We start from the raw sequence: 11734 nt of genomic DNA on the forward strand, positions 1-11734 counted from the left end.
GTATCTCCAAATCATCGGGCACACACAACCTACCTCGAAACAATAATGCCCCGTCGCTAGCTAAAATGAAGTCAGGGTTATTCATTATTTGCTCTTGAATCTTAATTCCAATCCATTGCAACTCAAGATCCAAAGGTTGTTTCACTACCACCTCTTGCCTAATAGACGAATGCACCTGTAGAGCTGCCAGGGATACAGTTAACCATTTAATGTTTCTAGTTGATGTTCAAGATCTGAGGTTGCTCCTTCATATAAGAGGGTTTCATCCATTAGCATCGCCTCTTGTACGAGTTGTGGGCTGACTGCTAAGTATGAGAGTGACACAGTCTGTGCCTTCCGACTCAATGCATCTACCACTACATTAGCCTTGCCAGGATGATACTGAATTTCATAGTCATAATCCTTCATGAGCTCGAGCCATCTCCTCTACCTCATATTCAAATCTCTTTGGGTGAAAAAGTACTTAAGGCTTTTGTGATCATTGTATATCTCGCACTTCTCCCCATACAAATAATGTCTCCAAATCTTTAGGGCAAAAATGACTGCGGCTAGTTCCAAGTCATGAGTGGGATAGTTCTTCTCATATTCCTCTGTCCATTTAAATTTTACCCCCTTTTTAGTTAACTTAGTCATTGGTGCTGAGATCCGAGCAAAATTCTTAATGAAGCGCCGGTAGTACCCAGCTAAACCGAAGAAACTTCTAATTTCTATAACGTCCTTAGGGTTTTCCCACTCTACTACTGCTTTCACCTTATCAGGATCCACCTCGATTCCATCCTTAGACACTACGAGTCCTAGGAATCCAACTTGCTTAAGCCAAAATTCACACTTACTGTATTTGGCAAACAATTGTTGTTCTCTCAGCCTCTGTAATACCATCCTCAGGTGTTGAGTATGCTTCTCTTTCGTCTTAGAGTAGATCAAGATATCATCAATAAAAATAATTATCCATTTATCAAGGACATCGTGAAATACTCAATTCATCAAATCCATGAATGCTGCCGATGCATTGGTTAACCCAAAAGATAATACTATGAACTCATAGTGACCATACGGAGTCATGAAAGCTGTTTGGGTATGTCACCGCTCTTTATCTTGAGTTGATAATAGCCTGATCTAAGGTCTATCTTTGAGAATACATTTACACCTTGTAGTTGGTCAAACAAATCATCAATACGTGGCAATGGATACCGGTTCTTAATGGTTAGCTTATTCAATTCCCGATAATCGATGGACATATGCAAGCTGCCATCCTTCTTCTTAACAAACAATATTAGGGCACCCCAAGGTGAAACACTTGGGCGATTAAACCCCTTCTCCAATAATTCTTGCAACTGCATCTGTAACTCCCTCAATTCGGCTGGTGCCATCCTGTATGGAGCTTTTGACACTGGAGCTGCTCCAGGAATCAAGTCTATAGCAAATTCTAACTCTCTATCAGGCGGTAGATGCATCAGATCATCTGGAAAGACGTCGAAAAATTATTTAACCACTGCTACCTCTTATAGAGGTGTAACCTTTGCATTAACATCAAGTACCGATGCTAAGTAACCCTGACATTCACTTTCCAACAACTTTACCGCTTGAAGAGCGGAGATGAAGACCTTTCTAGCCTATTTTATTTTATTTGTTTGGTATACTAGTTCTTTCCCATCATCATTTGTCACCCTAATTAATTTTTTGGCACACATCACATTTGCTCGATGGGCCGACAATCAATCCATGCCCAGTATAACGTCAAAATTCTGCATGTTGAATTTGATGAGTTGTGCATTCAATTTCTTTCCACTGATTTCAACTGGGCATGGCACATACACCTCCTTCAACTGTGTAACTTTGCTTATAGGCATACTAACAATCATCTCATGATCTAGTGTCCTGGGTGACATACCAAGTTTCTCAATTAATCCCTTAGATATGAACGAATGTGTAGCTCCTAAATCAAACAAGACATAGGCTGGTATACCCGATATAGGTAGAACACCTAGTGCAACAATGCATATAAGTATAGCAGGTCATCAAAATTCAGCATAAGGAAAATCTTAAATTAAAATGTACCTGCTACCACTTCTGTGCTGGCCTCAGCCTCCTCAGCTGATAAGGCATACATTCTTCCTTGCAGTTGATTCCCCCGAGTTAAGGGAGGTCTGTATACAGAGGACTAACTGGATGGTAAGGCTGGTCTGACTCGATAGTCTTTGGCAAAATGCCCATAAGAGTGGCAATTAAAGCAACGGATCTGTGACACCAAAACTGGGGCAGGGACCCTTTGTACTTGACTTGATGTAGATGAGGTACGGGGTGGCCTTGTGACTGTAGGCACCGTACTAGTGTTCGGGTGAAAAGAAGTAGAGCCTGGACCACCAGCTGGTTGAGGAAGGTAGCCAGATGGCCTATAGGGTTGTCTGTAGGCAGGTCCAGAACTATACAACCCACGGTATACCTTGGATGAGTTGCCCACGTCCAGAAATGGATTAGTCCTCTTCCACAATCTAGGTGTGAGGGATTGTTCTCCCTTCTGCTTATCTTCCATGGTTTTAGCTTTTTGCACAATCTGGCCATAATCTGTCAAATCTAAGACCTCGAGCACTGACCCAATAGATGCCTTTAATCCCTTTAGAAACCTTGCAGCCTTTTCTTCAGCTGACCTCATATGCCTAGGGGAAAAATGGAACAAACTTTCAAACTGCTGCTGGTACTCAAGGATAGTCTTATTCCCTTGAGTCAAGGCCATGAATTCTGTCTCTTTACGGTCTCTGAAGCTACGAGGGTAATGGTTTACCAAAAACAACTCCTTGAACTACTCCCATGTGGGTTCACGATGTGCGGCAAACAATATAGGCTTAGAGGCTTACCACCAAGAGTTGGCTTCATTCTTGAGTTGCAGCCCTGCACAAATAAGCTTCTGTGCCCCAGTGCACTCAACTACCTCAAATATATTTTTCAGCTCTTGGATCTACTAGTCCCGCTCTAGAAGATCACTCCCCACCTTAGAGAATACATATGGGAATTCCTCTTGAAAGATTCCACTACCCTTGTCGTATTATTCGTCGACGAGTAATTGGGTGCATATGCTGGATAGTAAGGGTATGGAGGGGCACCATATATGAAGGAGTGTTGAGCGGCAGGATTGGAGGTGTACCTCCAACTTGCTCATGTGGTGTCGTATCAAGTGGTGCTCCTCCAGTTTGTGGTCTCATACCAGACCCTACAAGTGGGCCTTGTGGAGTAATTATCCGAGGATGCTGACCGGGTTGAGGAAGGTCTAACTGTTGCTGTATAGCAGTCATAAATGTCTGCTGCTGCTAGAGCATTTATTGCTGGAAGGCTTACTGTGACTACTGGACTATGGTTGCAACATCACTCGGAGTGATGACAGGTGGAGGATCCGGAAGTGTGGTCAAAGGTGGGTCCGTTTGTCCCACACCCTGGTCAAGGCTTTCTTGAGATTGTGGAAGTGGGGTTTGCCCCACAGAGCGGGGCCTTCGAGGATTTGGTGGTCGACCAATAGGATGAGGACCAAGTGAGGTACTTCAAGCATTGCTACCGGATCTAGTGTGTACCATCGTGTCCTTGCACCTAGATCATACCTTACACAAAAACATTGGTTAAGTACCTTAGAATTTACATAAGCACATAATTATTTCTCATTCTATGATATAGTCCGTGAAATCAGTTTCACTCTATGGTTCACACACTCTTAAATTGACCTTAAACTTTCAACCTGGCCACATAATCATATGCCAAACCACGGGGTATTATGCTGTATGATGTCTGGCATCCAGCCACAGCTTAGCCCCGAGAGTACTGTGCTAGCACTTCGACAAGTAGGACGGTGGTCCCACTCGATTTTTTTTAAATAATGTGTTATTATTATTATTATCATTATTTTTTTTCTCCCAACCGGCGGGCGGCCACCGAAGGTCGGCCACCAGCAGGCGGCCATCGGCGGGCAGCTCGGGTCGAGGCCCGCCGGTCCAACCCGAGGCGGAACTTAAAGGGGCATTAAGCCTCTTTCGATCCTCATTTCTCCCATCTTCCACTTTAGGCTCAACTCAAGGCGATTTTGGAGGGTTACTTGGCACATCCACTCACGATTTCACTTAACGATTCCACGGATTTTGGAAGATTCAAGTATTTTTCACTCTCAAGTAAGTCTCTTCTCCATTTCTCTTCTTGGAACATATATTTTGGGTCTTGAATCCATCCATACTTCCTAAAACTTGATTATTTTTCATGTTTCTTTTCATAGAATAGTCATTCCATGAGAATATGATGCTTCCTTTATGATTCATCCATAGTTTTGGGCTTTACTATCCAATCTATGAAAGAAAATCCCAAACCGTGCCCTAATTTCTCCAATTTGGGATTTTCTTCTATTTCTTCTCTTTTCTCCCCAACTAACAACTCAAATGGGATTTCTTATCCTTGATTTGCACTTAAATTGTTGGAAAGATCATGAAAACTTGTATATGCTTGCAATTCCATCTCATTTCTATGAAAATCCATCTCTTTTGTGTTAGGTTTCTTGAAAAAAAAAAAATTTGGGGTTTCTATGATTCTCTTCACTTCGTTCCATACTTGTGAACAACTTTGAATCACTTACCATTAATTGTTGGTGCAATGATATTTGATTTACACTTTGAATCCATACTTGTGAACAACTTTGAATCTCTCTCATTCCTTGTACCTCAATGTCATAATAGAATTTTTTGCATATTCTTGGTTGTATAATGATAGGTATTACTATCATTAATATGTAAACTTCAAGTTCTACACTTTTATGGGACTTTCATTCTCTTGGATTGAACTTGCACATTGAAATTGGGGGCTTTCTACCATTTGACACCAATTACCCCACTTGAGGAAATTCTTATGAGGCTTTCCATCACTTCTCACTTGCCATGCTTTATACTCCTTTATTACTCTTCTATTTTGCAACATGCTAGTGGATGTCATGTTTGGGGATTTTCTCCTATTCATTTTTCCATGGGTTAACCACCCCTCTTTTTATAATGATCCACATTATGTATTTAGGTGCATTTACATGTGCCTGCTCACCATCCTATTTACTTCCTTTGTCATGCCGCAATTTTACTTATCACTATTTATTCTCTTTTCTTACTAAGATGTCTTCTCGTAAAGGCAAGGAACCCGCATCATCTTCTAATAGACGTAGAGCCACATCTTCAAAAAGGAAAGGTGTGGGGATTAGTTCCTCAGCCATTCGTACAAGGCAACAAGGACATGCCCCCATAGATCCTCTAGACTATGATGAGGAACTCTTCCGGAGTTTGAGGGCAGAAACGAATTGGCAGACCTTTCTAAAGAAGTCTATGATGATGGAGAAAACCGTGGTAACTTGTGATTTCAATAGGATTCAACTACAAGAGAGGTTTACTGCACTAGGTTGGCAGTCCATCCTTAATATTGACCGCCCATACTATGAACGCCCGGTTCGAAGATTTTATTATAATTTGAAGGTCTCTTACCAATATGGGGAGTACTCAATCACCAGCATGGTGAAGGGGGTGAACATTCGTTTGACTGTGGACAGCCTTGCTAGTATTTTAGATATGTCATCAGTTGGGCATCAATTCTATAGGCCCACACAGAGTAAACCCGTGGGCCCATCCTTAAGTTCGGAGATGCAGGACCACATTTACGAGACCATTAGTGGCAGCAAGGTGCATCCGGATTTCGAGACGACATTCGAAATCCCCAATATACTTGATACCCAAATTGTAAATATCCCCAATATACTTGATACCCAAATTGTAGTATATAGCTAAGTACATGTGGACCCGCAGGCATGATATTTACACAAAAAGAATAATAATTTACATATCAAGTACACAAAAGGGGAGGTCATCAAAATCAAAACACAAAATCCTGTACAGTGTCATTACTGTGGTCCCGCAGCACAACCCTCGCACATGCAATCAGCACAGTGCTCATACTCCTCAGGGACCCACCAATCCTCAATAGGAAACTTGACTGTGGGGCTCGACTCCTGAACATCAGGCGGGCGACCTGTAAAATCATCTAAAAGATGTGTGCACGTGGGATGAGTTCACTAGCTCAGTAAGTGAAAAGAAAGACCACACAAACATTCACATCTATATGCACTATATGCTATGCAATTCATTTTAAATCTTATCTACATAAATAACATTACTAAGTCTTAGGTTATGTGCTACTCACAACCACAGTGCACGTATGCCCCAGGTACGAGTCTCGAACTCCATACCGTAATACGCCCATAGAGTTGTTGGAGAAGGCCCACCGTGAGTACTCAGAAAAGCAAAGCATGCCGACTATCGGCTCTCAACATAAAAGTAAATGACAGAAATGTAAAGGTGCCAACCCCGATAATTTAAAAGCAGTATGGTTGGCCCTCTTGAATACACCACTGAGGTTACCGATTATCCTAATGACCCACCAGGCGTATGTCTAACCGTCATAGTGACCCGACAACTGCGACCACTGCTTCCCCCAAGTGATAACCCAACACCTCAACCCTTGTTGGGAAGGATCGTAGCACAGGGAATGATAATCCTAAACCGCATGCTCCTACATGATAAAGTACGATTGTATAGTGCCACCGTGTCCCATACCACGGGCCACCAATGCACTCGTTTTCAAACCGACTACAGCGTTTAGATTAATAATGCATTATGCACAGTAATCCAACCATTTATCACATAAGCACATCAATCATTTGGCATTTAGAATATAAAGCACAACATACATATCATAATCATTTGTTTAGAATGCACAAGCAATGCGTGTGAATGGCATACGAGGATGACTAATAACACATAATTTACATGATGACATGGCTAGTCTAGATACAATTTAATGATGTAAAAACAAGCTTAAAATAAAGTCAAATGTCCTCTCCCCACTTACTTGTTGGGTACAAAAGCTCACGTTCAGTACAAGTGAGATCGGACGTGAGAAATGTAAATTCTAGTGGAACCTATCATAATTGAATGAGGTTAGCATTTCACCACCTTGGGGTCAAACTAACGATGTTTGATGTTTAAATCATGTTTAAAATCATAAAAGAAGGTTGTCCACCCATTTTGGGCCCATTCGGGTTCAAAAATCCAACTGGTGGGCCAACAGGTGGGCCAGACAGCCCACCTGTCATCGCCCGCCAGTCCAACAGGTTGGCCAAATAGCCCGTTGGTTCAACCAGTGGGCCCCCTCAGGCAGGCGGGTTTGCCAGTCGATCTTCGCCCGCCTGTTGGAACTAAGGTGCTGCCCCAACATGCGAGCCCCTACAGGCGGGCGGCTTCCCCCGCCAGTCTTCGCCCACCTATGGGGGCAAAAATCAGTTTTCACCTTTAAAACATTCTTCAACCTTGGGAAAACCAAATGGGGATGTTCCGATCACATTTTTCACATATCTAAGGTCTTATAAGATGATTCTAACCTAGATCTAAGTTAGATTTAAGGATTGAAAAACAATCTTACCTTCTTTGCTCAAGAATTCTTCCAAAACCCCAAAATCACTTCTAAACTCAAGAAATCACCAATGCTTCTCAAATCTTGTAAACACTTCTTTAAACCTTCAAAATCAACACATAGACCATCTATTAAACCTTAGATTCATCATTTCAAGTGGGATTAACAAGATCTCAAGGAACTCTACCCAAATCAAGGGTTTCACTTGGAGTTTTGTGAAAGTTTAAGAAGTATAGCTTTCGCTCACCTCAAATCGTAGGTCTCGTGTTGGGGATCACTTTTCTGGTGCCGGAATGAGAAGATCAAACCTCGGCGTCGCTTAAAATCGTTTCTTCCTCTTTTTCTTTTCCTTTCTTCTTCTTCATTCTCTTTTCTTCCTTTCTTTTCTCTCTCTTCTTTACTCTTCTCATCAACTCTTTAATGCATTAAATGAGAAAAAGGAAAAAACATAATAAGTACTATTTATACTAGAGAATATCTAGTAGCCACATGGGTGGGTCACACAGGTGGGTGGGTTCGCCACCTATTGGTCAAAACTTAGCCAAACAATTGAGATTTCGATGGAATTCGACTCTGGAATGTATCTCACTCTCGGCACAAGATATATAATACGTATACACTTTAGGATACGGTTACATACCAGCATTACCAGTACATGGCCTTATGATACGTGTATGTACACGACTTGGATACACCCGCCTCCTTTGGCACTAACTTGGACTTGTCTGGCCAACCTATGTTCAAAGTCACCCTTACCATCATGGTCTATAGGGAACCCGCCTTAACCCTCTCTGGTTCAGGTCTTGCATGGTTAAATCGGGTCAACCGTGCAAGAAAACCAGGTTTAAAAAGTAGGGTATGATAGTATTGGTATTAGTGTGGGCCACCCTTTGGTGTTAACCGTACATTTATTTGTCTTATCCCCAAGAAAGAAAAAGGCTACTCTAGTTGAGGATTTTAGATCATTTAGTCTGTGCAATGCGTCTTATAAAGTCATCACTAAATTATCGACCTGTAGACTCAAGTGTGTTCTCCATAAAGTTATTTCCCCTCTTCAATCAGCCTTTGTCCTTGGCAGGAAAATCTCAAATAACATCATCATTGCCCAGGAAATCTTCCACTACCTAAGACATACTAATGGTAAGACTAGGTATGTTGCTATTAAACTTGACATGGACAAAGCTTATAATAAATTGGAATGGGGTTTCTTAAGATGGACTTCTTATTTTCTTGGTTTTGGTGATAAATGGGGGTTCTCATAAGTAACTTATCAGCTCCTCATCATTCTCCATTAAATAAAGGGGTACTGCTTTTGAAAAATTTTTAACCCTCCAGAGGTATCAGACAAGGATGTCCTCTTAGCCCCTTCCTTTTCATTTTGATTACGGAGTGTCTCTCCCATCTCTTGAATGCATACAAAATCCTGAATATGTTCAAAACGTACCAAGGTGGCTTGTAGATCACCTGAAATTTTTCATCTTCTCTTTGCAAATGATACTTCTATTTTCTGTCAAGCCAATGTCGAGAACATCTCTACTATTAAAAGTATCATTGATATCTTTTTTTGACTTTCTATTCAGTTCATTTCAGCAAAAGCGGAATGACATTTAGCTCTAATGTAAATAGACATTGTAAGAATTTTTTTAATCTGGCAGTCATTGAGAGAGGGTGAACCAGTGAGTTCAATTATTTTCCCAGAACTAACGTGCATGTTAACTTAGCAATCTCTGTAGACACTTTACCTGCAAGCACACAGCCATATGCACACTCAACCTCTCATAGGCATTTCCAAATGTGTACAAACATTCTCCATTCCACGCACTTCTTAATAGTACAATACAAAAGAAAATCCAAAAGCACAACACAAGGATTTTTACGAGGTTCGGAAAGACACCTATGTCCTGGAGTAGTGCCTATAAAGACTTTGTACATACTCAATACACTACTTTAACTGTACCTAAAATTATAAGTACTACACCCAGTTTTCCCAACATACAGCTGAGAAGGCATACACAATACTGTTACAATTCATAGCACCCACTGTAAGGAAGCGTGCACCTGCAATGTTTAGTACCTACTAAACACCTTGTACAGAAATAAATCAATGAAGATGGACTTATACATATTGTCCTATAATCAAACTTAGGCTGGCATGCATTCTCAACATCAACAACTATAGCTAGCACTAAGGGTGTTAATGGGTTCGGTTTCATTGTCGACGGTTCAATTCAATTCATTGCAATATTTTTTAGGTAAAAACAAAATTGAATCATTTAATAAATGGTTTCCTATATTAAAACCAAAACCATTTATAAACAGTTTTGCTTTAAACAATTTTTTTATGTTTTTTTCTAACCAAACAACTTCTTTACCTTTAAAATTTTTAGTGAAATAGATGTAAATTGTAACATTGCATTGAATATATTATTGTTATATGCTTTTTTTTAATAGTTGTTTAATGTAAACTTAAATTTTTTTCATTGAAATATATGTAAACTTAACATTGAATAACTTAAACTTACACACACATATATATATATATATATATATATGTGTGTGTGTGTGTGTGTGTGTGTGTGTGTTAATCAGTTTAACGGTTTATTTAAATGGTTACCAACAGTTTAAACTTTAAAACTAAAATCGAATCACGACTTCAATTTTAAAACCAAAACCGAACCATTTAATAAGCAATTTTACGGTTTTGGTTTCAAATTCACATCCTTAGCTAGCATACATACATCATCACAAATAAATTTACAATGTAAATTTAGGGTTAGAGAGTTTCACAACCCTTGTTTGATGTTCTCAGAGTTATCTCAGAGCAAGTCTATGCACACTGAAGTCTTTAACTCCCCTTTTGTGTAGAAAACTTGAATCTTCAAGTTGACACTATAAGCATGACACCTCACACCTTCTCTCCTTTGTCTCATTAAGCTTTAATGCACAAGGAAAACCCTCACTTTCTCTTCTCTCTTTTCTTGGTTTTGGAATGAATAGATTATCAAAGCATCCCATCCCAACTTCTAAAACCACTCTCAATGGAGTGAATGCAACCTCCATTAACCACCCAAACACATTCAATAGCACACACTCAAGGGGAGAAGCTTCCTTTAGCAAAACCGGGGGTTTTGTTTTTTCTTCCAAAACACTATTCTAAGCCTTCTAATGGATAGAGCATGAAAATCTGAAGAAATAGAAACTTGGATGGACCGTTTTGGCCCTGTAGATAAAAAGATATGACAGTTTGAAGTTGGGCCAGTGAAAACACTCCATTTGGAATCTTTTGGGTCGGTGTAGGGCATCTCGTGGCGTGGGGTAGTGACAGCACGGCTCTCAACCATTGGATATGATCTTAAAGAGTACCCTTTTCAAGTCGATTCTTTAGTCACACACAAGCTATAATCAAGACCAAAAGTTAGGCTTATGATTAGGGCCAATCAAGGTCAATCCGGCTTAACATTGACTAAGGGCTAGGATTGAATTTTGTAGTCTTTGACTCAGGGCAGGGCTGGGCTGGGTTGGGTTGGGCCTGAGCCCATTTAAGGGAACTTAGTGTTGGACTAGGGTTTTAAAAATCTCAGCTCAATCCGACACTGTTTCATCCCTAGTTATATGAGATAACGATTACAACATGCCCGCAAGCCTTTGGTGCTATCCGCCCTAATGTATTGGCATACAAAAACGCTTACAAACAAATTGGGCAATTTTTCCCTTTCATATTGTTCCACCAATACTCACTTCGTAGATTTTGATACATATTAGTTTTACCCTGGATGGATGGTGTATCGAAATCGGTGAGCCTCATTCAAAATTTATTGTTCAAATCTGCATGCGTCATTTAGAACACAAAGTCTCCCTCTAAACTAAGTGTCATCATTATGAATTTTAGAATATGGATTCAATCCTTTTGCCACATCCTTGATAACGGTTACGAGTTGAGGATCACTAGGTTGTGGTTCCTTAATTTTCTAAATAAGAGTTGACTGCGTAGCCAAAATAGTCACAATGATATAGGGAGATCCTTCATTTCAAATTTTGGACTCCAATCTTTAATTTCCTCCAATAGCCATCATTCTTTAATCATCAATTGGGTCAAAACTGCAACAGATTTTCTACTCAAAGCATCTCCCACAACATTTTCTTTACCCGGATGATAGAGGAGTGTATAATTATAATCCTTTGACAATTCCATCCATCTCCTTAGCTAGATATTCAATTCTTTCTAAGAGAATAGATATTTCGTACTCCTATAATTTGAATA

This window comes from Macadamia integrifolia, chromosome 12 (genome assembly GCF_013358625.1).
Source record: "Macadamia integrifolia cultivar HAES 741 chromosome 12, SCU_Mint_v3, whole genome shotgun sequence".
In the NCBI taxonomy this organism is placed as follows: domain Eukaryota; kingdom Viridiplantae; phylum Streptophyta; class Magnoliopsida; order Proteales; family Proteaceae; genus Macadamia; species Macadamia integrifolia.